Source organism: Pipistrellus kuhlii, unplaced genomic scaffold (assembly GCF_014108245.1).
Source record: "Pipistrellus kuhlii isolate mPipKuh1 unplaced genomic scaffold, mPipKuh1.p scaffold_m20_p_3, whole genome shotgun sequence".
NCBI lineage: Eukaryota > Metazoa > Chordata > Mammalia > Chiroptera > Vespertilionidae > Pipistrellus > Pipistrellus kuhlii.
Window position 1 is genome coordinate 81,178,696 of NW_023425529.1, and position 27,519 is coordinate 81,206,214.

Below are 27,519 nucleotides of genomic sequence, written 5' to 3' on the forward strand. Positions count from 1 at the left end.
TCCTCTGCCAATCCCTGGATCCCTCCTTGGGGAAGGGTTTACGGAGCAAACGGGGAAGGTGTCTGGAGGAAGGAGGGTCCTTAACTCTTTCAACTCTAAGACTAAGTATGGTGTCATGGTCTCCCCTTTTCTCCCAGTCTCCCTCCCTAGGGCGCTTGGGGCTCCAAGCTTCCCTCAGGGTGAGAGGGTGGGGCGAAGGTTCAGCCAGAGGTGGCTGGGGAAGGAGGGTGGAAGAAAGTCAAATGGAAGAGCCTGATGTCCTGCTCCCCCTAACCTAATTCTCCCTGACTTCCACTCCACCCCCACAAACCCATCTCTCTTCTCTCTCTTCACCCCTCCCCCCTTGTCACCAGATTTTGAAGTCCTTTTTATGGAGAGAGGGAGGGTGTCATATACCCATTAGGATTCTCTTGATCCTTTTTAAAGGGAGTTTGGGCGGCAGCAGGGGGTGTGAATTTTTATACAATGCATTCCTGTCTTTACTTTGAGAGCTTTTCCCCCTCCCTTCTTACTGGCCATTTGTGGACTGGTGGGAATCACAATAAGGCGCGGGGAAGAACCCTACTCTCTCTCCCATTACAGCAGGCCACTCAAGCTGGCTCTTTCAAAGACCGCTGCACTTTCAAGCTTTCAGCCCACAAGTCATGAACAGGGACCTCAAAGATGCTCCCTGAGCATCCTGATTCTCCTCTCTTCATCCCTGTACTTACATGGGAAGATCAGTCCTCCGTGCATGTCCTATCTGTTTTTGAACATCACCTTTGGCAGCCAGGAAATGTGAACTTGATTGTCCTCAACTAACCCCAGAATCCATTGAAATGGGCCAGAATCTAAGGATGCCTTCATCACCTGGTTCTAAGGAAAAGAGAGAACACATTGCAATAAGTGAAGGAGGGAGAGGAAGGGATGGATAATAAGAGAAGTGAAAAGAGAATGGGAAAAGAAGCCGGAATGTGTGTGTGTGTGTGTGTGTGTGTAGAAAGGAATAAATAAATTAGAAGAAAGAAAGAAAAAAAAAAGAACTTAATCTCCTTAACCTTTTTCTGTCTCACACCACAGACCTGTATTAGTGTTGGGAGTGTGAGTGAGCAGAGGATTTGGCAACACCTGGTCATTCTCCTTCCCTTTCACATCCCGCCAACTTGCAGAAAGTGGTAGGAGGATAAATAAGGTGAAACCTAATGACTTTAAATCTAAAGAATGAACTCCATTTTTTTTAGGCATCTTTCTCAGAGACAGCTGATCCCCTACCAGGAGAGTCTCAGTACTTGCCCAATCAAGGAAAACCAGAAAGCCGAAACCGGTTTGGCTCAATGGATAGAGCGTCGGCTTGGGGACTGAAAGGTCCCGGGTTCGATTCCGGTCAAGGGCATGTACCTTGGTTGGCATGAATCAGGGGGTGTGCAAGAGGCAGCTGGTCGATGTTTCTCTCTCATCGGCATTTCTAGCTCTCTATCTCTCTCCCTTCCTCTCTGTACAAAATCAATAAAATATATTAAAAAAAAAAAAAAGGAAAGGAAAAGGAAAACCAGAAAGGAAAGTATCCTCACAGCTCTTTAGCCCAAACCTCTCATTTTATAAATAAGGTCATTTGTTCCTGATCCTTCAGCCAGCTATGGGGATTTCTGAGAGCAGCTCTCCAGCCTTCTGACTTCAGTCCTTTCCTCTGACCCCACCCCACACTGCCTCTGCCTGCCATTCTGTGACTAACTGGGAAGGAAGGGAGCTGAGACAAGCTCCCACCAAAATAGGCTGCTGCCTGTGCATGATTATGTTGCTATGAGAACCCCAGTGGGTGTGTTTCCTCTGTTCTCTGTTGAAATCTTTTGCTTTGCTTGGCTTCTCCCCAAGCAAAGACACTGCTCCCCTTGGAGTGGGGAATGGAGAGGCTGGGATGGAGAGCAGTATTCTCATGGCAAGAATTTTCTATTCCAACCCATTCAACCCAGAGTGAGCCAGTGAAGTGGTTCCATCATGGCTGGAGGACAAGGGAGCTGTCTTTTTTGTTGTTAATCCTCTCCCGAAGATATTTTTTTTTTTTTTGAGAGAGAGAGAGAGAGAATAGAAGGAATGAGGGAGGGAGGGAAGGAATAAGGGAATATGGGAGCCAGGTAAAGGTAAAGGAGAGGGAGAGAAACACCCACCAATGTGATAGAAACACATCCATTGACTATCTCCTGCACACACCCCAACCGTACCATGCTAGGAATCCAACCTGCAACCCAGGCACAGACCCCTGACCAGGAATCAAACCCTTTAGTGCATGAACCAAGGCCTACCACTGAACCGTGCCATCCAGGGCCAAGTGAACTGTCTTGGAAGAGGATCTTCCAGTCCTCTGTTGAGACATTTTAGAGCAGAGAGGAGTTGTCTCTGCTATGCTTCCATTTAATTACAAATTCACAAGCAAAATAATTGTTACTTTATGACACATTTTGGGGTGGTGTGTTGTTACACAGCAAAAGGTTACCTAAAAACCCATCTTTCTAGGGTTTTAAAAATTGTGTGATGCATGAGACATGCTTAACACATAGTAGGTATTTTGTTGTATTTTCTTACCATCTCCACCATTCATAAGAATTCAGTCTTCTTTGTCTCTCTTGCATAAGTATATTAGGTTAATTAATTTAGTCATTCTTCGAAGAAAGGCAAGCCTAGCTCATCAGTAGGCACTGGGTTTGGCAAGAGGCAACAAAAGATATGGATCTGATCATTGAGAAGTGCTTAATTTAGTCACCTTGAATGTCTTGAAATGTACAGGACTTTTGTAGAACTTTGAAAGGGATTTTCATGGGGAGCAAGAAGAAATATGAGATGGCAAGGTATAGAGAATTCAACAGGACATGAGTTAAATGGGCAGTCTGGGACAATAAGTTCTACTAAGTAAAGAGTTCTCAAAGAATATTTTGCTGTGTCACTTTTCTTACACTAAATCAACACAATAAAACATATTGTATAGTACCTGTGAAGTGCTAGAACAATGCTTGGCTTATGGTAATAGAACAGATATTGTGTTAACATTTGCTAGGCCCTGTCCTAGGTTCTGACAAACTTCTAGAGCACTTATTACACCGTAGAGACTCTTCTAGTTTTACTGTGCTCTCAAGCAGTCTTTCAACAATCATTGCAGGGACAAACTGGAGGAAGGAGACTTAGAATGTCAGGTCAAGCTCCAAGGACCAAAACCAGTGCAAGAAGGAAGGCAACAAGAATGATTCAAGAGGGTCGAGAGGAAGAGACGGCAACTGCTCAGGAAGTCATCGAGATGAGCATCAAGAGGAAGCGGGCCATATCAGCTCCTCAATCCATGGAGGTTACCAAGATGGCAGCAGCATCAGTATCTTTGAATCTGAGCCAGGATGCACTGGAGAAAATGGCCAGTCAAGTCAGAGTCTTTATGGAGGCTGCTCAAGTTCAAGCCATGGAGTAAGGATGCGATATCAAGAGCGTGTTGTTACAACTAGTGGATACACTCAAAGGCGTGCAAGGGAACAAATATGGGTTGAAAGCTCTTGATGAGAAGCTTGATTCAGTTCTAGATGAGCTTAAGACAATCCATAAGGATACAGCTGAAATGAAGGCGAAGATGCATCAACTGAATCTCTCTTTATTTCCAGGATTCTGTCTAAGAATCCACCCAACGGGCAAATTGATGTAGCATCATGTCTGCATCCACAGCCTGTCATCTGAGAAACACATCAAGTTCAAGAGGAATCAAGCACAGGAACCTCACAACAAGAAAATACTTCAAGATCTACATTTCTTGGACTGTTTTCCTAAGCACATATAATCAAATTGTGACTTGCTTGCTTGGTGATTGGCTTTTAGGTGTGAGTCAAGCAACCTAATAATGAAAGAATCCTAAGAGCACTTATGTATTTTAACCACTTCCAGACTTGGATATAAGAGGAAGTGAGCAAATTAATCAATCATTAATGAATCATGTGACTATCTTTACTGAGTACATAGCTTAGAAAAAAAGAGAGAAAAAAAAGTCATTGCAGTAGGTACTGTTCTTATCACTGCATAGCAGATGAGGACACAGAAATCAGAGAATTGCCAAGTGGTAGAGTCCAGGTTCGAATCTAAGATGCCTTATTCCAAAGTATGACTTTCAAGAGGTTAACCAGTTTCTGGAAGCAAAGCAATGGTTCTCAACCTTGACTACATAGCCAAATCATCTGAACAGCTTTCAAAACACCAGTGCTTTAGTTCCACATCCAAGGAGTATGATTTAATGGGTCCTCGACACCAGGAATTTTTTTAGGTCCCAGAGTGATCTTAATGGGCATTTATGGTTATGACAATCAGATAAATATATTTTGAGAAGATAAAAATACCAACAGAGAAAGAAGATCCTTAAGTTATAGAAAGGGTCCCCAAAACTATAAGCATACCCAATTATAAAAAGGTCCATCTCAAATACAAAGGTTTTTGAAAGCCACAAATACCTTGAGTAAAGTTGTGCTGATGGTTGAGCCAGCATGCAAAGGTTGGAATGAGACTCTTGGGGAGGGCTGTAATTGGAAAAGTTATCCAAATTTATGAGATGCCACAGAAAAAGTGAGATTCCTGTCACTAGAAGGGTCAGTTAGACAATTTGGCATAGCTATTGCTACAAACCCTAGAAAGTTGAGCAAAGCCTCTAAGGGGTCCACCTGTCCCATGCTGTGACTGCATAATTGTCCATCTTTGAGCCCTCCAGAAGGTGAAGACTAGGTATAGTAGGAGCCAACCAATACTTCCTTGGAGCCCCACATCCGTGCAAAAGCCTTCACAGTCTTTTTTTTTTTTTTTTTTTTTTTTTTTTTTAATAAATCTTTATTGCTCAGATTATTATAGGTGTTCCTCTCCCCCACCTATATCTCCCCTCCACCTAATTCCCCACCCCGCTCCATGTCCTTACCCCTCACCATGTCTTCATCTATAAGTATAAGACATTTGTCCAATCTTTTCCCACACCCCTCAGACCCCCTTCCTCTTGAGAATTGTCAGTTCACTCCCTTGCTATGTCCCTGATTCCATTATATTCACCAGTCCATTCTGTTCTTAAAACTTTTTATTCACTTAATTTCTAGATTCACTTGTTGATAGGTATGTATTTGATGTCTTTTGTTGTTCATAATTTTTATCTTTACCTTCTTCTCCTCCTCCTCCTCCTTCTTCTTCTTCTTCTTCTTCTTCTTCTTCTTCTTCTTCTTCTTCTTCTTCTTCTTCTTCTTCTTCTTCTTCAAGAATATCCTTCAGCATTTCATGTAATCCTGGTTTGGTGGTGATGAACTCCTTTAGCTTTTTCTTGTCTGTGAAGCTCTTTATCTGACCATCAATTCTGAATGATAGCTTTGCTGGGTAGAGTAATCTTGGTTGTAGGTTCTTGCTATTCATCACTTTGAATATTTCTTGCCACTCTCTTCTGGCCTGCATAGTTTCTGTTGAGAAATCAGCTGACAATTGTATGGGTGCTCCCTTGTAGGTAACTAACCATTTTTCTCTTGCTGCTTTTAATATTCTTTCTTTGTCTTTTGCTTTTGGCATTTTAATAATTATGTGTCTTGGTGTGGTCCTCTTTGGATTCTTCTTCTTTGGGGTTCTGTGTGCTTCCTGAACTTGTAAGTCTATTTCTTTCACCAGGTGGGGAAAGTTTTCTGTCATTATTTCTTCTAATAGGTTTTCAGTATTTTAATTTCTCTCTTCTTCTGGCACCCCAAAAATTCTGATGTTGGTACGCTTGGCTTGAAGTTGTCCCAGAGGCTCCTTACATTATCTTCAGATTTTTGGATTCTTTTTTCTTTTTGTTTTTCTGGTTGAGTGTTTTTGTTTCCTCATATTTCAGATCTTTGGTTTTATTCTTGGTGTATGTTCAGTTGAGTTTCTGTATAATCTTTCAGTGTATGCTTAATTTCTGACTGGTCTTTTTCCTTTTTTTTTTTTTTTTCTTTCCCCCATTCTCATTAAGGTCCTTAAAGCTCTCATCAAGTTTTTAGAAGATACTTGATAACCTTATAAATGTGGTTTTGAACTCTATGTTGTCCTGTAGTTTGCTTTCCTCCATTTCTTTCATTTGTGACATGTTTCTGTGCCTCTGCATTTTGGCTGCTTCCCTGTGTTGATGGAGCAGCTTTGTGTGGTAGGTAACCTATAAGGGCCAGTAGCTTAGCCTCCCCAATCACTTGAGGTGAATGGTCTTGGTACACCCCTTTGTGGGCTGAGTGCAAAATCTTGGTGTAGTTAAGTCTTGATTGCTATTGGTACACTGGGAGGAATTGTCCTCCAGGCCAATTGGCTGAGGGATCCCGCTGTGTTTATAAAGGAAGAACTGCTGTTCTGGAGACACACTTATGGTGCAGAACTTGTTTCAGTGGGGCTTTGGTGCTCACTGAGTATACCTCTTGAATGTGTCACAGATGTGAGGAGTTGAAATCTGTGTCTCACACTGTCCACTAGGTACAATGGCTTGTGGATCTCCAATGGGGTGCAGGTCAGCTACTGTCTGAGGTCACCCTTCAGGAGCTACAGTCCTCTTCTCCCTGCTTGGGATTTGTAGATTATAGAGCTGTCTGAACTGGTATACAAATTTGCTAGGTTAAGCGGTGATTGTGAAAGCCATTCATATGCAAAAGCCGCTGTTTGGAGCTCGGGTGAGTTTGTAGGTTGTGTGGGGCAGGGTCTCAGGACATCACTAGACTAGGGCGTGGCTAACAGTAATGGCTAGCAGCCAGCTGTCCTGGGCCTCTGACTGTGTCCCCACATCTCATGCCCCAGCGCAGCAAATAATTACTCCTCATGAAACTCTGCAAGCAAGCCACCCTAACTTTCTGACCCGATGGCAGACAGTCCAGTGTCTCCCCGTAGGAGTTTGGGTCTCATGCGTCTCCCCTTAGGGTTGAAGAAAGCAATGCCCACTGCCAGCCAGGATCCCTGCCAGCCTAAATCATGTGCACCCCTGTACCTCAGCTTTTCAGCATTTGTGCACTGAATGCTCATTTTTTTTTCCATCTAGTTGTAGAACTTCCACTCAGCCAGCTCTCACGTGTCTCTGGGTGATAGACGTTTTGTCTTTTAATTGTAGTTTTGAAATGGTTGTGCATGGCCCCAGTTTAGGTGTTTACTTAAGTCACCATCTTGGGTCTTCCCAAGCCTCCACAGTCTTAATGTTTTCTAACCAAAGACTTAGTTATTTCTTAAACCATGTTCTAAAGAACAACTTGCAAGAGTACCACCAATGTCTGCAAAGTAATTTTTGTTTTGTTTTGTTTTTCTTGGCCATTAAAACCATAATGTTATTTCTTCCTTGCTCTGATAATGTTGAATCAACTCACTTTGGTGAGTTGTGCTGGATATGATATTGTTTGAGTATTTTTTTTTCTAGCACGTCCGGAGGCATTTTGTTAATAATTCTGTATTAACAGCTTTATCGTTGGTGTTTTATGCCCCTAAAAAGCTGAATATTAGACTATTTTTACCTACCTTTCTCTCACAGATTCTGAGAAGAACCCAAAAGACATTTAAACATTTTCTCAATGACTTGTGATGGAACCCCAAACTTTTTTGGAGAAGGGGGAATAATAACAGCCCTAAAGACACTAAAATATTTGTTAAAAGCTGTCACAACAGAAATTAGTTTTTACCTCTTGGTTGCATTCTTTATCATTTCCTCCTTTTCAAATCTTTCATTAAAGGATTGCTTTTTTTTTTTTTTAGAAAATCTCACCTGAACCCCTCAAAGTCAGCTAAAAAATCAATTCTGTCTGTCTGGTGCAATAATTCAATACACATTTTCTTCAATTAGCAACTACTATGAAACAAGCACTGTGCTGGGTGTTCTAGAGTAAAAACTGAAAAGACATAATATGGATTAATTCTTATAGGTTAAATGTAGCTATAATCAATGGCTTATAGTCAGGTAGGCTCTATGAAAAGTACGTATTGGTGTGGATAGGGAGACTCTGGGGGCTGTAGTTCCTGGACAAGAAGTAAAGTAGCCTCCAATCAAGTAAGGCTGGGGACATAGTCTTTATCAAGATATTAAAGTTCTTGTGCACTTCCAAAACTTTCATAAATAAATAGTTTTGCAGCCTTGCCCCCTGATTATGCACTGAGGTCACAAGGGGCATAACACATTGTGATCTGCCCTAGTTCGGGACTGGCTTCTGGTGATTCAGGGTTGGCCCAGCCTGAAAATGCACAATGAGCTGAGATGGTTAAACAAAGCTGCTCTTGGTTCCATCTGCTTCCTTTCTGGACCATTTAACTATCCTGATCTCTTCTCTTCCCAGAGGCTTTGTTATTTTAATTTAAGCTTTGTTAGATTTTCTCAAATTTAAAACTGTACCCCTCTAGGGTAACATTAACATTTTGCTGTGTATCCTCCATTTTTTTGCTCATACAAATGTGTGCATATACCTATGAGCATGTGCTCTTAGCATATGTTGTGTAAAAGTGGAATCATACTGTATACATTATCCAGCTGAATTTCTTTTCAAATCATTACATGTAAATCCAAGTTATTATTTTTCAGAAGCTATTTGATGTCTCACTGTGTGAATAAACCAGATTTTTTAAAATCAGGACTCTACTGATGGACTTTCATATCATGCCTAGTTTCCTCTCATTCTAATCAATATTGCAATAAATGTTCTTCCACATACACACTGAGTGGCCAGATTATTATGATCTCTGAGAGCATAATATTCTGGCCACTCAGTGTATATCCTATATAATAAAAGGCTAATATGCAAATTGTCCCCTTGACCAGGAGTTTAACCAGCAGGCAGGCCAGCCAACCGCCCATGTCCCCTCCCCCTGGCCAGGCTGACCAGATCCCACTCATACACAAAATCATGCACTGGGCCTCTAATATATATATATATTGAGTGGCCAGATTATTATGTGTTCAGAAATCATAATAAACTGGCCACTCAGTGTATATTGTCATATCCATACCAAAATTTGATTTCTCAGACTGTAGCTTGAACCCTTGGCACAAATCCAACCTTTTTTCTTCTCTCTTGTAATGTCAAGTGCAAAAATACCTACTAAGAAAAAATAAAAACAACATTTAAGCCCTGGATCAGGCACCTGAGGAGTCAGGTCAATGATATAAGAGATACAATCCTTTTTCTAAAGTTGTTTTCTTCAAGTGCTTTTACAATGGCTGGGACAGGGTTCATGAGAGAAGCTGAAACATGGGATAGTTCCCTGGAGTGATACCAGATTGCTTCCAAGCGCTGGGCAGCATGGCATGAATTTGATGTTACCAAGAGGTTCTTGGTCTAAAAAACAATAAGGATAAAAATTGGCATCAATCACCTGTCATGCAGGTGTAATGACCACAAAAAAGACTCAGACCTGTGGGGTCACCCTCAGTGCCTTTTCTCTGAGAAGGCTGTGCTTCTGTGATGATGGAATGCCACTGCTGTTTGCACATAGTGCCTAATAAAAACACCACCACCTGGAAAACCACTCTCCCCCGCTCTGCAGACAGTCTTGTTGGCTCCCTTTTAAATCAATATCTGCTGTATTCAAACTTTCCCACTTAACACAAGGTAACCTTCTCATTTAACACCTCCCATTTGAGTCTATCAGAGGGTGCTTCAAAGTGTGAGAGAAGCCCAAGGGGGAAAGAGGTGAGGGAAGGAGCCATAGGCAGAGACTGGGAGAAGGAGTAGGGGCTTTATAACCTACAAACAGACCAGTAAGTTCACTGTTTTGCTGTTTAAAATGGCTTAATGGGCCTCTCTCTTTAGCAGAGGGACTGTTAGAATCAAATGAGCCAATGAAGATGACACATCTAGCACAGTTTGGGAGAAACAGTGTTTTAATAAAACTGAGTTTTCTTCCCAACATCTCTTCATAGAAGACCATGTCTATCCGCATAAGATAGACATGTAGTGTGGTGTGGGGAAAGAGCATCACTGCAGGGGTCAGCGGGCTTGTGCCCCAGTCCCAACCCTGCCATTAAACAGCAGGGTGGCCTTGAGAAAGTTACTCTACCTCTCTGGGCCCATTACCTCTTTATTAAAATAATGGGTTTGCATAAGACAAGCCCTACATGCCCACCCTCTCTGCTTTGTCATTTTATGCATGGCGTGAATTCACCCAATCACAACAAAAGCTGGTCACATGCATCTCACACCGAAATTCAACACCAATGGCCAAAATGAAGGCAGGAGAGTAGAATGTCCCTCCCACTCGTAGGAGTGATGGAATGGAAAGTTTCAGGTCAGAGATTCACAAAGGAGGCCTGCACGTAGAGTTGATTATAACATCTACACCTGCACTGGGCTGTGGTTAAGACTTTCCAGAGGAATTCTCTTTTTTAAAGAGTGCTGTTTGACTTCTGCAGTCTCAAAGGCAATACCCCAGCAGCCATTACAAATAGTCACTATTAGATTCCCCTATTGCTTATCAGGGATAGAGCTGCAATGGAGGGACCACTGGATTTCTGGATCACACAGACTACTGTGCTATAGTCAACATAACCCCATCTGTTCTCAAGGATCCGTGTCAAAGCATGAATAGTGTAGATCAGCAGGTTATCCAAAAATCATTTCTCTTTGACTCAGTTTATGTATCTAGATACTCATAAGTAGAATTTCTACCTGTCTAATGATTCTTGGTTTCAAACATATTCAAATTAATGTACTGTCATCCTGCAGACACAATGGTAGCTATGGATGATGGTCTGGGTAGCTAGAGTAGCCAGCCAGAGCCCCTTTTTACCAAGGGCAGTCCACTCTTTGGCTTATTCACCTCAGGGAAGCAGAAGTCCACTATCATCACAGCACACCTCTCACACTCAGGGATTATTCAAGTTATTCCACAGAAAAAAAACTATGTGAATGTTAGGTGACATTTTAAAACCACACAGCAAGAGAAGAGTGGCTGGCTTTGATTTCTTGGACCATCCAGGTATCCATTTAATTAAAATGCAGCTGTGGTTTCCAGAGGAAAGGGTTTTCCTCTCCTGGGATGGAAATGCTGCTGGCAAAGTGTCTCCTGTGGGTACAGTTGTTCTCTCCTAGAGTCTCAGAGGGACAGCAAGCATGGTGACCTCAAATGGTGACTACAGGCTATGTGCCTTTTTCAGGTCAGGCAATATGCTAACTGCATTATACACATTGCCCCACTGAATCCTCACACCAACCCCAAGGGTTAGCTGCATTGCTCTCCTCGTCATATAGGTGATGAAAGGGCGGCTCAGGGAGATTAAAAAATTCAAGTCGCACCCTAGTAAGGGGTTGAGGCCCAGGCCTCCCCACTCCACCAGTGGAAGGAGCACAGACCTCAGAAGGCACTGACCTGATTTAAAATCCACAGCCTGATATTTTAACTCTGTGACTTAAGACTTAATTTCTCTGAGTTCAAAATTTCTTATCTGTGGAATGAGTTTGGTCTGGTAAAAGTATTGTTCATGGTTGCTATAAAGTGCTTACCCCAGAACCAGGCTCATCATAGGCCTCAATAAATGGGCACAATAGCATGCGGCATAAGGCTGGATGTGACCCACTTAGCTCAGCAAAACTGCATCAGCTGTTACTTTAGACTGTCAGGCACAACTACATGTGTAGGAGTGCATCCCCTTCCAGAGGCTGAAGTAACTGTCAGCCTGGCAATGGCTCTAGACAGGCTAGCCATCTAAATGGCACCTGTCACCCTGTATTATGCTGCAGCTCTTTCTGTCACATCTGTTTAGTAACTGTTCCAAGTAGTGTCACTCTGGGTTGCATACTATATATGCAGGTATGGAAGACATTGACATTTTTTTTAACTTCTGGAAAACTCAGTTTATGCTGTGGCCAAAGCTGCCACATAACATCAGGACCTACACATGCTGGGCAAGTGTAGGATTACATACAGGTAGGAGGGAAAGATGCCGCAATTTGGCAGTAGATGGTGGAGGAAGAGGGGGACAGTGATATCAGAACAACTTTGCATGTATGCCCTGAGTTTCCCAGCCTCAGAGTTGGCTTTTCTTTTTCAAGCAGATTTTCATCTGTGTCTTTTCCGCTCAACCCGTAAACCAGGCACTGGAAGGTTCAAGGCATGGCTTCCAACAGGGAGGCTCTGAACAAATCTTGTCCTCTTCCTTGTGCATCACTTTATCTCAAGTTAGTTAAAACCATTTTATTGGGTTTCTCTCCTCTTTCTACCAATTAGAGAATGGGATCCCTGAAACTGTTCTTGCTTCTTACCTCCCAGACTGAGTTTGGAGCAAACTCTCCAGTCCTGTAGAACCACAGCTGAAGTTTGGGGGGGTAAAAAGGGAAACTGCACTGAAACCGGTTTGGCTTAGTGGATGGAGCATTGGCCTGTGGACTGAAAGGGCCCAGGTTTGATTCTGGTCAAGGGCATGTACCCTGGTTTCGGGCACATCCCCAGTAGGGGTTGTGCAAGAGGCAGCTGATCAATGTTTCTCTCTCATCAATGTTTGTAACTATCCCTCTCCCTTCCTCTCTGTAAAAAAATCAATAAAATATATTAAAAAAAAAAAAAGAAGAAGAAGAAGGAGTAGAAGAAGAAGAAGAAGAAGAAGAAGAAGAAGAAGAAGAAGAAGAAGAAGAGAGACTGCATCAGTGAACTACTGGACTTTCTCTAAGCAGGGCCAAGGGCTCCACTCGGGCCACTCTAGCCTGTGTCATGCTAAATAACAATTGCCCAAAGTTTCTCTTTTCAGCCCTTCTTATGACAGACAATCCTTTATAGCCTCTTCTTCTATAAAAGCCCCCCAGGCTGTCTAGGAGACCTTGTAGGACCACATTCTATGCACTCACGTTGAGTCTTCTTTTTCATCTTTGGCTCCCCTCAGTCAATGTCCAATAACCTTGAGGTTGCTTTCAGGAACTTACATTGTCCATGCTGACAATGTCCCTCATGAGGATGCTGATGGTTATGCCAGGGACACCCAGCAACTGCCAGATATTTAACAAATAAGCCCACTCCTAGTGCTCTGAGTTTCATCAAGCCTCTTGGAGAAACCCTCCTTTCCATTTCTGATCCTAATCCTTCCAGTCCTCTGTAAGGGCACAAAGCCCAGTGTCAGTGTAGGATGTAGATAACCCACCATCCCCTCTGGTATTGTCTCCTTTCCTGTCTTCCACTCAGAAACTAAGACCAAGTCCTCCCTTCCTCATCCAAAGACAAAAGTGCCCCAGGCAGGTCAATTCATGTAAATGAAGCCTTGGGGAGTTGAGGAGACCTGACACCACCAAGTCTCAATGTCTATACATAGAAGCATTGGGGGGACAGCCTCTGGTGGCAGGGTGTGGGCAGCCCGTCTTTCCCTTTGGAGTCTGAAACATTTGCTCATGCCTTATAAAGGGAATTTTTGCCAATATGGCTGGGTCATGTTCTGTCTTATTTAGAAAGACAGGTAGTGTAGCATTTACAGGATGTCCACATTAGGGTGAACCCACTCTCAACTCTATCTTCCTTTTTCAATGAGTTCCAAAATCTCTCTGCCTTGGCTTCTCCTGCAAACCACCACCACCACTGGCTATCAACTTTCTTGCAGAAATAGTTCTTGCAGTTTATCTGCTATCAGCTGTCAGCAGCCTTCCCAGAGGTACTCGCATCTTGAAAGGATACTTTGGAAGCCTACTTCACCTCCAAATTACAAAAGAATGAATCTCTAATGGTGGAAGGTCAAGCATCAGTGGCAAGCTGGTGGGAGCAAGATTTGGAGGTGGGAAGTTCACCCTGCACTCTTTAAAATCATGTTACACTGGTATTTCATTCTGCTTACTGCTAAGTTGTGCCCTACCTACAGGTTGCAGAGAAAGCATGGAGTTCTAAGGGCAGGAAACACTGAACTGGAATCAGGAGATGCAAATCCTAGCTCCAGCTCTGTCATGAGTTGCTAAAGACCAGGGTGAGGGAAAGAGGAGAGTGAGTGTCAAGACAGAGACTCCTGAGAAATGGGGGTGACTCTGGTCAGCCCTTGTCCTACAGTCCTTCGTGTTTCATTTCCTCTGTAATGTGAAGAGAATGAACAAGCTGAATTCATGGGTTACTTTCAACTCTTTCTTTCTATTATTGTGAACCCTGTGGTTGGCATTCAGAGCTATTACCTCCAACTCTAGGAACAAACTAGGAAGAGGAGCAAAATGTATTGGGGAAGCTTGTGCTCTGAGAGCTTAGGTACCCAACCCTACCTATCTTTAAGAATACCCAACTTACATATCTTCAAAATTGTTTTACTATTAAAAAAAAAAAAAAGCTTTAAATACTACCTCTTCCTCCTCCTCTTGAGAAGCTCAAATGTTCGTGATCTGCTAGTAGAAATCTGTTTTAAAATATTGCATTCAGGCCAGATTTGCAGAAAAGTCTCTCTAGCTGGGAACTTATAAAGAAATATCCTGGCCAGAGTTCTTCCATTATTCTTGCACATGGAATGAACATGCTGCTGAAATGCATCTATGGACTAGTACTTCCCAGTAACAATTTGCAAGGCAGCCATAGACAACTGTTGTTCCTCTATCACTTTCCCCTTTATACTTCCTACCCTCTCTCTGCCATAGTTTTCCCTAATTCTTCTCAGATGCTTTTAAATGGGTATATAGTGCCTGAAGCATGACTGAGAAAATCTAAGGGTTGAACTTGACTCTAATGTGTACCATATAAAAACTCTGTACAGCAGGTTCAAGAACCAAGAGGCCTTTTTATTCCTGGCTACAAAGGGCATCAGGCCATGTGCATTCAATGCTTTTTGGAGGGTGGGGAAAATTATCAGACTATTCTTTCCCCAAGATCAGAGGATCTACAGGGGAGCAACTTCACCTTCCTTGGCCAAGAGCAAGTAAAATTCAGGAAAGCCTTCCCAAGACTGTTACAGTGGCTGCCTCTTGTGGGTATTTTTTTAAGTGAAGAGAACACTAATAAGAGGAAATAGAATCAGGGGATAGGACACATAGCTTAAAGGGTCCCCTACTTGCCTGGCCAGTGTGGCTCAATGGTTGAGTATAGATCCATGAACCAGGAGGTCATGGTTTACTTCCAAGTCAGGGCACATGCCCGGTTGTAGGCTCAATCCTCACTAGAGGGTGGGCAGGAGGCAGCTGATCAATGATTGTCTCTTACACCTGATGTTTATATCCCTCCCTCCCTCTCCCTTGCTCTCTGAAATAAATTTAATTATGTATTTTTAAAAGAGTCCTTTACTAGATTGCACAGTCTATGAAATTACAATAAAAGGCCTAAAAAATATTAGCCAAGGTGCTGGGGGTTTTCTGAAGACAGTCATTCTGCTTGGGTGATTTCTAGCCTCTCTCTGATTTAGAGAGCTGGGGGAACCATGTGATGAAGGTCCATCTAGGTGAAGGGAAGATCAAGAAGTGCTCTGCTCCACACAGTGCTAGGCCCAACCTCCACAGGAGAAGCTACCAGGAGGACACAAACTTGGGCTGGGAATATTAGTCCCTCATGCTTTTCTCAAACATGATTATGCAAAGAATAGAAATTGAGGGAGGTGGGGGGAATTTCTTCAATAATATATGGATTTTTAGGAAAGCTTCCAAATCCTACCCTGACAAAAGATCCATACCACTTCCCAGCCAGAACCTGTTGTACCCCAGCTCAGACTCTGACCCCTACCAGGAGGTTTCCTAAAGCAGCACTTTGTGGATTTCCCAGACTTTTGGTACCTATAGCCTCCTATAACATTTTTGTTTCCTTCCTTCCCAAGCTGTCGGGCCTCTTCCTAACCAGTCTTTCCCCTGTCCCAAAGTGCCAGGCCACTGGGCAGAATTCCCAAAGGCCAGGCCATGTTTCCCTCTGCTCAGCTGGGCATATGACTGATGTTCTGATCCATCTAGGCCTGCCATTGTACTGCTTCTAATCAGAAGACAAGAGGTGTGATTACTGTAATCCAGAGCATCAGTCTCAGGAGTCAGACAATTTTCCCAGCCTCATCCTTTCTGAGCACTCATGGGATGGATTTGAGAATTAAGAGATTGCAAACATTTGCTAGGGTGGTAGAAACCCCAGCCAGATAGCCAAAACTCTTTAGGCTTCAGAGACAAAGGTGTTGGAGGAGGGGTGAGAGATTATCAACATGCCATGCCCATTGCACATTTTAATACAGCAAACCCACAGGGAAGCACAAGATGAAAAGATCTTCTCTATGGGTAACGCTTTTTTTTTTTTTTTTTTTTTTTTTTTTTTTTAAGTGAAGCGGTGAATAGTAAACTCTTGGAATCAAGAATGTCCAAAATGACTTTTTCACCTTCACACTTGAGTGACAGTTTAACTGGGCATACAATTTCAGGATCAATATCTTCCCCAATACCACAGTATTGTGAATACAGTTCCACTGCCTTTTTGTATCTATTATTGCTGTGAGAGATCTGTTATCACTCTCTTCTTTTTTAGATCATCTTTTTTCTTTTTCCCTTTCTCTAGAAATTTTTTTCTTTCCTTTTCTTTCTCTTAAGCAGTTTTATTTTATTATTGTGATGTATCTAGTTGTAGGTCTTTTTCATCCTATTTCTCACTTGGTTATCTTATTTAATCTTGGGATTTTTGTCTTATGCTGTTTCTTGTCTATCTTCTTGCAAATTTTCTGGTGTTCTTTTTTTTAAATTTTCTTCTCTTAATTTCATCCATTCTATCTTCTGAAACTTAGTGTAGACAGATGCTGGAATATCTGAATATGTTCTCCAGTCCCAACTTTTCTTTCCATATTTCCATTGCATGATCTTTTAGATCATATACTTAAAAGATTTCTTCAGTTTCATCTTCTAGTTCATGAATTTATTCTTCAATCATGTCCACTGTAGGTCCAATCCTTTTGTTGGTTTTAATATTTAGGCAGGGGGAGGGGGCAGGAAAGAACATTTATAAAAATATATATCTTTTATTAATTTTTTACAGAGATAAAGGGAGAGGGATAGAGAGCCGGAAATATTGATGAGAGAGAAACATCAATCAGCTGCCTCCTGCACACTCCTATTGGGTATGTGCTCGCAACCAAGGTACATGCCCTTGACTGGAATCGAACCTGGGACCCGTAAGTCCACAGGCTGATGCTCTATCCACTAAGCCAAACCGGTTAGGGCAGGAGAGAACATTTTAAGTTTCTAAGATCTCTGGCAGATTTTTTACAAATCTGAAACCTGTACTTATTGCAAAAGCTCCAGAAAAATCCTGTTTTTTTACACTATTAAAATTTCCTTGGGTGTGAACTTTTGCTTACTGTAATCAGTACCTCTTTTCACAGTATTGGTTTTCCACACATTTTTGGTGAATTCTGGGTACATACTTATTTTTGTACCATAAAGTCCATATTAATCTGGTCAACAGAGGGAAAGAGTGGATGTACTGTGGGGCAGGTTTTACTTTGGCCTATCCAATGTAAGTGAGGGAAGGTGCCTGTTGTTGGTAAAGTGCTACATTAGGGAGTATAAAATGAACATCTATATTCTGAGTTCTCATGGCACTGTTCTGTCTCTCTAACCAAGCATCCAACCAATATCTGTTGCCTACTGCCTGCCCTAAGGAGGTGGAGGGATTCACCTGACTTATCTTTTTAGTAACCCCAAATGCTTACCCTGTCATGTACTCCAGGCTTTCTTCTGCCCCATGTCTGCCACTTCCAGGTCTGAAACTTTTTTAGCAATCTTTCTATAGGGACATCTGAAACTTGTGGGCTTTTTTTTTTTTTTTTTCATCAATTTGATCTTGACTATTTTCTATACTTTAGGGTTTCTCCAGTTTCTGATGTACTAAAAACAAAAACAACCTTTTTTGTTTGCTAGCATCACTTATTCTTTCATTTCTGGGAATTTTGATTGGAAGGGTGAGAATGCCAATTTTTCTTAATCCCTCAACTTGAACAAAAAGACATGATAGGCTTCTCAATAAAGAGTTGTTGGTTGAGTGAAGGGTTTCTAATGTCTTGCTGTACATTTTATTTAAAAATGTTTACATTTTTAAAATAATTGTTAATTCATTGGAATAGTAACTGATCTCAATATGTCCCACACCTTGCCATTTTAAGTGGATGCAGAACTTGGGGTCAGATGGTAAGATCTTTGGCCCCAATTGTATGGCCTTCCTTGCCTTCCTCTAATTTCCAAGGATTGGTAAATTGAAAAAGATCCTAATGTTTTTAATTAATAACAGATATCCACACAGGCCAATGCCCAATGATTTCTCCTGATTTTATAATGCAACTTTGTAACCCTTCTGAAGTATTAGGAAATTTGGACTCAAGAGAAGGGGATAGTTCTTTGATTACACAGAAGGATAAGAAACCAGTGTTTTCCTACTCTGTCTTTGAAGTACTCATAAAAGTTTAGTGACACTCTTTTATTTTATGTCATCAGAGTACAAGTTTCTGTCCTGTAATTCACACTCATAATCTAGGAAGGAATTGCAGCCATCAAACACATTATGGCTTCCTACAGAATATAAAAGGGTCCAGCCAAGATTCTGTAGAACAAATCCCTGCCTGGGCTGGCAGGGTAGATGATGGGACATCACTCATAACCTCAAGAAGAGTTATGTAAATAGATCTTGAAGATGCTGATACGCCTGAAAAATTTATCAATAATGTGACCACTTCCCCCTCAATTCATCAAGTCTGGGTACTGTCCTCAAGGTCCTGCTAACTTTCATCTTTATGAAACCTTTCCTGGGGCCTTCTAGCCATTGGGAATGTTGTTCCATAAACTCTTAAAGCATTATAGATGGTGTGACTCACTTTGACACCACACCTTATAGAGTTTTGTCTTACTTTAGACAAGTTACATCCAACAACTATGATTATGCAAAATACAATTTAAGGGAAGGAAAATACTCTCAAAAAAGGAAAATAGGCATCAGTTGTCCATACAATACTCCAACCACCAAGCTGGTTTATTACCCATAAGTTAAGCTTGCTCATTAAAAACAATTTTCTTGTCCCTCCAGTTGCCCTTCAATTTGTTATGATTATAGCCTAGTAGGCTCCAATGCAATAAGAAAAGCTAGAACTTGGCATAATGAGAAATGATTTGGAAGAAAGAAGCACCAACCACTAGAAAAGGTTGGGGGATATTCAAGGAAAGGTCAAGTTAGGGCCAAACCATTCAAATGACTGTGCTCTGTGAATTCTGTTTCCTAAGACAGAGGAGAATATCCTTTCAAAGATCTCCATCAAAAGTGTTCACATAAAATATTTTAGAACTTAACAGGCCATAAGAATATCCACTGAAGGGAAATCTAGGCAGATGGGGCATCCCATGTTCAAACCAAGATGAATAAAAAAACTCAAGCCACCTCCTACTTTTTTGTTGCACAGGTGCTTAGCTATGTTCAGACATCTCAATTCTCAATTTTAAGCTCAGAGAGGTCTTATTATTTTGTCTTGTTTTCCCCATTAGAGTTATCCCAGTACTGAGCACAGACAAGTTGAATGAATGAATGAATGAATGAACACATCTTATTTCTTTTTAAAAATATATATATATATTATTTTATTGATTTTGTACAGAGAGGAAGGGAGAGAGAGAGAGAGCTAAAAACATCGATGAGAGAGAGTCATCGATCAGCTGCCTCTTGCACACCCCCTACTGGGGATATGCCCGCAACCAAGGTACATGCCCTTGACCGGAATCGAACCCGGGTCCCTTCAGTCCCCAAGCCGACGCTCTTGAACACATCTTACTTCTGATGCCTTTCTCTAACTTTTGTTTGTATGTTGCACGTTCTGGAGAAAGATTAGAAAGCAGATTTTTTAACAGCTAGAAAGCCTTGTAAATAGGTACTGCAGTCCCACAGTTCTCATTAACACACATTGTTTAGCCTCGTCATCATTTCCATAAGAAAATTAGTTTTCACCTATAGTCAACCAAACTCCAGGCTAACCCTACAAAAGTAAGTTCCTGAGATGGGAGGGTGAGGGGAAAGTGACACAGGATGCTGCTTCTCTTAAAAGCGCTGCCTGATTTCTTAAAGACCAGGGCCTGGTGAGCCCAATTCTTGAGGGGCCCTCCTCCCTCCACCACTCATAAAATGGACAAACTTGAAGCCCAGTGCCTTTTTAGCTCACAATCCTGGTTGCATGCTTAAAAGCTCATGTTCAGAATGGACAACCAGCTGCAGACCACTTGAGAGACAGAAAGGAGAAAGCTCCAGGGGAGGTGTCCTGTCCTGACTATTTTGATCAGTCCAGCCAGGAAGGACTGTGCCTGAGAAGGCTTTTGTGCAGGAACTGAACTCAACCAGTGAACCCCATTTCATGGCTTCCTTACATAGAATTCACAAAACTCTTGCCCCAAGATAGATAGGAGAGGAAGAGAGAGGACACAGGTACTGAGGAGACAGGGATGAGACTTGTTTACATTCATCAAGCCTTATGGACTTTATATATAAATGCAAACCAACTCTCAGGCACTTCTCTGGTTCATTGTTCATATACCTGCCAATAGCACAACCTAATTCAAGCAGAGAATCAGACTTGAAAGAAATGGTCTACCTGAGACCAGCCAGCTTAGTCCCCCATCACCCAACAGGCTCAGCTTTCTGTCACTCTACATAGATGACAGAAAGATCTTTGAAGACAGGAACAGCTGCAACCTCCCTCATTCCCAAACACCCTGAATCCTAGGAAGGAGTGCTGATATGTGTTTAACCTAAACCACCCCTGCTTACAACTGAAACCCTCTTCAAATTGTTTGGCTCCCAATAGGGTAGAAAATGTTGCAGCCTCTGCATTGGAAACTCAGTGTTGGGTGGGATTATAAAGGAATTTTTTATTAAAGTCAGTCTTAGGACCAGTCACCCAAGTGAGTTCTTCCCTCTATAAAGATGCCTCGATTATTAGACAAATTACATGACTTCTAAATCTCTGCTGAGCATCCAGCCCAACCCCATTTCTTCACAAATTATCAGAAATTCAACTTTAAAAGCTCTCACATGGAAAATGATGTCTCAAAAGAGAACTTGAGGCCCCTTACTATATTGCCACATGTGTGGAAGAGAGTGAGCATAACAAACAAGAGTGTTCTGGGGTTCCAGGCTCCAGGAAGGTGAGCAGAGTGGCAGCCAGTGTCTTGCCCACCCTGGGAATCAGCAGTCCAGAGCCCAGCTGCTGGTCTTCCTAGTGTGGTCAGGGAAAAGAATCCCTGCATAGACTCCTGCAGGACAACAAATAGTGGTGGGGTGTGCAGATTGCTTACAGTTTATCTCCCATTCTGTTAGAGATCAAAAGCAATGAATACCCTATTCTGTCTGACAATGCAGGAGATGGCAGTATTCTGCAGGTCAGAGTGCTGGCAATCCAGCTCACCCCTAGTTGTCAAGCAGAAGAAACCCCCAGGGATTTCTTTAAAAACAGAAGGTTCACCTTTGAGCGCATGGAAAATTCAGAGACACTCTGACTGCCTGAAAACTGACTTTAAAGCACAAGCTAAAACCAATTTGGTGGTTAAGCTCAGTCCTTGCCTGACAGTCCCCTGAGACAACTGTCCAAAATTCTCCCAGACAACCAGAATAAAAAACCATGCATTTCCTCCAGGACTTTGCTCTGTACCTCCCCTCACAAATTCCCTATATCCCAGACCCCCAGTGCTACCTCTCATTGACTACCACTGTCCCAGGACCCTTTAGGACCAATAGGATTGATTTATACAAAGTAAGATGAGGACCCAGTCTTCTTGCATTGAATTTTCCTTCTGTCAGGGAAGACAGGGAATTATGCATATGTGCAAGCTAATTCCAGAGGGCACCACTCTGCCAGGGACTCTACCCTCAGGGAGCTTTTGATCTTATAGGCTGACAGCCCTACTTCCCAGAGGAACAGAAAAATAGATAAAAGTATAAACAAATAAATAATGAGAGGAAGAATTTGATTATCACCTGGATAGAATTCCATGTTTAAATCTGTTCATTCAGCAAATGTTTATCAACAGCCTGGCATGCCTGAGGTCCTGGGCTAGTTCCCAGGGATAAAGACAACACATGAACCCTACCTTTGAGAAGATGCCTTGAACAGGGAAGAGCATTTGAGAGAGGAGGTAACTACAACACTGCAAGAGGAAGTGAAGGCCTTGATGGGAGTGCGAAAAGACTGCTCCAAAAACATTTAGAAGCAGCAATTGGTCAAAGAATACTCAGGAGAAACTTTCAACAGATTCTTCCTAAGAATTCTCAGAAGTTATGAGGAGTTAGTCAAACAGAGGAGAAAGGCACTGGGGTAGACACAGGGATGGGCACAGGAGTGAACTCAGGCCTGCAGGAGGTGTGAACAGAGTGGAGATAAGGAACTGCGGCATCTTCTGGAGAGGGTGGCAGCTCAGGTGTGCTGGAGCAGAGGGCATGCATCAGGTGAAAGCTGACATGCAAGAGGCAGTGGGGGCTGAGCTGGGAGAGGAGACAGTGGGTCCCATTTGCTACGCACCTGTAATGAGTAAGGTGCTTTGCTCGGGATAAAAAGACAAATACAAAAACAAAGACATGTATACATACTTCATTTTATCTTCACAACTCCCTGTAGAAGAAGTAGGCATATTACCCTCATTCCATACACAAGAACACAGGCTCACAGAGGTTGAGAATTTACTCTAAGTTGCACAGCAAAAATGCTGTCAGGATTTGAACACAGGTCTATCCACGTCCCACTCGTTATGCTCATAAGGGCCATGGGATGTGAAAAGCTTTGAACACCTTGTGTTAAGGAACTTGAACTTTATTTGAAGTCATCAGGGAAGTCCTCAAGAATTTTAGGCAGGAGGATAGCCTGAGCAGATTTCCATTTGGGGAAGTTCATCCTGGTGGGTATATGGAGAATGGGTAGGAAGGGTCCACAGACAAGGCCAAGAAAGCAGGCAGGAGGCTGCTGCATAAGTTCCAGCATAAGATCATGGGACCTGGTGGACAGTTGTGGCAGAGGAAATGAAGAGAAGAATGACTAACTCCACAGATAGAAAAAAGGTAGAATCAGCAGAACCCAATGACAGATAGGGTCAGGATATAAAAGAGAATGAACTACCAAAGATAAGTAGGAGGAGCAGAGGAAGCACCCAGTTGGACTGAGTCAGAGTTGGGTCTCATGTAATTGCTATTTTAGCCAGTTGAGTGGTTAGAGACAGTATTTACCAAGATAGGGAATCAAGAATAAAGAGCAGATTGGGAGGTGAGGGAAGGAATTCAGTTTTGGGTGTAGGCAAGAGGAAGTGCCTGGTTGAGAGGTGGCTATGCAGATCTGGTCCCCAGAAAAGACCCCTGGCTGGGCTTCCGTTCCAGGGGCAGCATTTGTACCTTGAAGAGAATCAGCTCTCCCAAGAAGAGCATGATATTTGAGCATTTCAGAAAGAAGACTTGGGATGCTGGAAAACCCCAATCATTGAGTAGGATGAACAGAGGAAGAGTATCTCAGGGAGGAACCTGAAAAAGCCCAGTTAGAGAGACAAAGGGAAACCAGGAGACAGCACTGTCAGGGAAGTTGAGGCATCTCAGGGGATAAGAGTCAAGGACATCCCACTGAGGACCTTTCCGAGTATGGGAGGCCTGAGAACTAGTCCATTTTGGCTTTATGATCCTGATGTCAGCAGTGATTTCAGCCAAAGAGGATGCACAGAATGTTCATGGAAGGGCAGTCTGTGAAAGCCAAATTGTGGGGGGTTGAGACATAAATGGAAAGAGATCCCAGAGATAATAAATGAAGATAATGCTTTTAAGAACATTGTCTGTAAAGAGAGTGTTTCATAGGGACCCTGATTTCATAGGGACCCAAGGCCATGATTTCATAGGGACTCAAGTTTGCTGCAACTTTTATTGAAAGAGCCAGGAGCATGTCTCAATGCTAATGGTAAAAAATTAAATTAATTAATTAATTAATTAATTAATTAATTAATTGCTGGTGCTGAGGCAAAGATTTAGGTAATGAGGAAAGGACCATACATAGAATAAGCTCCCTCAGGAATGGGGAGTGACTGTGGGGGAAGTATTAGTTTTCCTCAAAAGGAAGAGCCCTTACTTTGTTATGGAAGGGGCGCTTCCAGGAAGAGTAGTCAGGAGAAAACAGCGAATGAGAAAGATTACCCTCACATACTGCACTTTACTTTCACCTTGAAGTAGAAGGTGAGGTTGCAGGGAGATGGGGTTGCAGACAGCCCAGTTGATGGGAAAGAGTGCTTAGGAGACAGGTGAGGGTTTGCCATCGTTATTGTGGGAGCAGGACATGAGGCTGGTCAGGGACCAGAGATGGACTGTGGGGCAGCACCAGGGACAAGGCACAAGTTGGAAATCCCGTGCTGGCTTAAAACCATGAGGTTGTGTGAACTTCAGCAACTCCCAAAACACCCCAAGCAGAAGCAGAGAATGTGTCCAGCCAGACTGAATCAAGATTGACTCTTCTGATGGCCAAATGGGCAGACAATGGGCAACTGTAGGACAAGTTGACAGGACCAGTCATAGAGAAGCAAGTGACAACAAGAGGGCACTCATTGGGAGTCTTGGGAGGAGTCTTATAAGGACAAGGTGTTGGGATGGAAGAGCATACCAGCTATAAGAGGAGTGGTACTAGGTAGTGAAGAGGAAAAGGGTCATTTGGAGTGATAGGGGTTCTTAATTATGACAGCATCATCTCCACCAGCCCATACACAACCATCACGTTCAGCAAGGTGTCATCATTAGAGCCTCTCTGGGAACCTAGTGCCTTCTCTCCTAGAACTTCTCTTTCACACCTCCCTATGTACTGCATCACAGACTCTGACCATAAAAGCCTGCTTGGCAATAGCTTGGACTCTAGAGCTGCATCTTTAAGAGAGGTGAGACACACACATGAGGGAGACGCTCCCAGCCTCTATCAGAGGTCACCCTCCAGCATCATGAGTCCTCCCCTCCCATCCTGGGGCTTCCTGTTCCTAGATCTGCCTGGATTTTGGCTTTTGACCTTTGCCTCTAAACTGACTCACACATATTTGGTCTCTGACTCTGAGCCTCCATTTATCCTGTGTAGATTTTGGCACTGCCGGTTGCATGACCCTTGACTGGATCCTAGTCTTCCCCAGTTCTTTCCCAAAGCCCTGCTTCTGGGATACAGTGTGCCTGCCAGACTTGTTACTTATCCCTGTTTAGAACTGGTATTTTAGACCCTGCATGGCAGCCTCACTAACTGACGCAGGTGAAGATGAGACAAACAGCTGGGGTGTGGGCCTTGCCCTTCATGTCTCCATTTTATAATCACAGTCAGGCAGGTATTTCCCAATGGGCCTGTACATTCATGCCGCTTATAGTGAATGAGCTGCTTCTAATCCACAGTCCCCTTGAGCCAGCCCAATAATTACAGCTCTCAAAATTCGAGCACTCCGTGTCAAACCCTGTGCTAGGAGATAAATGTTCACTTAAACTTCCCAAAGAACTTTGAAGTGGACTTTATCCTCACCTTAAAGAAAGGGAGGCTCAGGGAAGTTAAGTAACTTGTCCAAGATGTCACACAGCTTGCAAGTGGCAGAACCAGGATTCAAAGTTAGGCCTTTCTTCTACCAGAACACTTTGACCTTCTTCTAGATTTCCTTGAAGGGCTAATGGAAAATTCATTCATATATTTATTTATAAACATTTCAGCACTTATTAAACTTGGAATGCTACTTCAAAATTTAGAAATGTTAAATTCAGCATTAAAAGGGAAACAATTTAGATGAGCTGAAGGTGTCATCTACAGTGGAACCCATAATGATGGCAATACGCAGGTCATCTCTTATGGCCAGAAAAAGCTCCTTTCTAGCCATCATTTCTTGTTTTCAATTACAGAACCAATAAAAGGAAGAGAGAAAGGAGTAATGAGGCAGTACCTCACAAGCTTACCACTCTCTGCAACCTAATAGGGGAGATCTGACCAAGAAATAATACTAAGGGCATTGGATTGTCTTCCATGCACACTGTAGAAGCCTTTGGAATCTTTTCAGAGGACCTTCCCCCCTCCACCACCTCTACCCTTGTCATCCCCCAGCCCCCCAGTCCTTGCTGGCTTAAAAGTTCAGATAGGCCAAGTCTTAAGGAGATGTGCTGTTTCCTCATTCAATACTTTCCTTGCCCTACACACACACACCTTACTACCAACACAAACAGACCCCTTCCACATAGGAAAAGAGGCTGTCATTTATTATCCTGTTATCCCAGCTATAGCTGAATGGGTCAGCGATGGCCATTGGACTTAAGTACAGCCCACTAATTGACCAGCCAGAGGCCCACGAGGTGGTCTAGCATGAAAGTGGTTAACCTGGGCCATGGTGACACTGGTCTAATCAAATTCTCCTGTGAAGTATGAATGTGAGATTAAAGGAAGCTGGCAGTGTGACCAGAAGCTAAAAGACACAGAGAGAAGCTACAAGTAACAAGAAGCCATGAGTAAGCAGAAACCACACGTTGGCAGAGAGCAGCAGAATCAGTAGAGGCAGCGACAAAGGAGCGGAGAGCCAAGTGGTGTGACTGAGGAGTCTCGTCCTGCTGCAGAGCAGAGATGGCCAACCCCATGGAGCTGCTGCAGAAGCAGAATCCTGTTCTAAGCACCTAGAAACCAATATGCATTGAGTGTTCATGAAACCCGGAGGCTTCGTGGCCTCCCAATTTCCAGAAATATCCTTACAATAAGTCATAATTACTAAAGGCAACCCAAGATGGTCTTTGGGCTCTTAAAACCTCTAGGGGTTCACAGATAGAGGATAGAAGAGTGCAGGGGGCATAGGTGAGTCACCATTTTCAGACTCTTTTTGATACTTTTCACTCCATTATATCCTTCTCATTCCTTCCAAAAGCACAGCAGAAAGTGGGAGCCCAGGTGGGGCCCTGAGTTGAGGATTTGGCTCTCTATCCAATCTCTAATAGTGCAAACATTTACATGCTCCCCAGTACCTTCATCACTACCACTTGCTTCTCCATGAAGAAACAATCATTCCTTCACTTCCCAAACCCAACTCAGCTTAGTTCTAGTCTCCCAGAGCTTAAGACATGAGTCACCATCCCTTCATTTTCAAACCCTGGACTTCACCAAATATGGCCCCAGTGGAAAGCCACTACACAAATGCAGAGGCCTTCCCTTTATATATGTTTCAATGGCAGGTTTGAACTCATGTCTTTAAAAAACTCCTGTTTATTTTAAAAAGCAGACCCTGTGTCCCAAAGCTGTGGCAAGTCGGAATCTAGGGTCCCTTGAGTATGGAAAAGGTGATCTCAACTGAAGGAGCTTATCCCAAATCACCAGGTTGATGTTCCACTGAAAGAGGGCTTTGGTTCTCCTCTCCTTTTAAGCCAGCCTTGGGCACCGCTGTCCACCAGAGGCAGTAATCCACAGCCGTGCATAGTTCCTGCAGGCTGAGATAGCATTCTAGATGGGTGCTCACCTCACACCTGCCCCATAGCTTCACCTAGAAGACACACGGGCACATCCATTCCAGCAATGGTTTCCCAGCCATAACGTGGAGGTGATGCACACACAACCTCCCACTTACTGAGGAAAACAAAATGGCAAAGAGCCCAGTGAAAGGGGGCAGTGAAAGGGGGCAGATTGAGTCAGGCCTCCCCTGAGCTGCTCCTAAA

The 27,519-nt window shown here is 42.9% G+C and overlaps 1 pseudogene; it reads left to right on the forward strand.

Annotated features, from left to right (window-relative positions):
- The first annotated feature begins 3,211 nt into the window (after nt 1-3,211).
- Nucleotides 3,212-27,519, forward strand: part of LOC118729556 — a 44,200-nt pseudogene continuing 19,892 nt past the window's right edge.